Source organism: Eimeria tenella, genomic scaffold (assembly GCF_000499545.2).
Source record: "Eimeria tenella Houghton genomic scaffold, Eth_scaff2702, whole genome shotgun sequence".
Taxonomy (NCBI): domain Eukaryota; phylum Apicomplexa; class Conoidasida; order Eucoccidiorida; family Eimeriidae; genus Eimeria; species Eimeria tenella.
Genome location: NW_013542578.1, coordinates 2,496 through 2,812, shown reverse-complemented (window position 1 = coordinate 2,812; position 317 = coordinate 2,496).

Below are 317 nucleotides of genomic sequence, written 5' to 3'. Positions count from 1 at the left end.
GCTGCTGCTGCTGCTGCTGCTGCTGCTCAGGGCGTCAGCAGCCTGGTGCTTGCTGCGGGGGGCCGCGGCAGCGGGAAAAGCCACAGCCTCTACGGCTCTTTGGAGGCCCCTGGTTTAGTGCCAGCAGCACTTTGGGATTTATTTTCGCACATTTCATCCTACGCAAATCCCCACTCCAAAACAATCAAAACAAAGATCCTCAGCAGCAGCAGCAGCAGCAGCAGCAGCAGGGGTCCCCAGCGACCGGGCCTCCTTGCGAGGTACCTTGAGAGGGCCCCCTCGCCCCAGAGGCCCTCCGGCGGGGGGCCCTCCAAAAG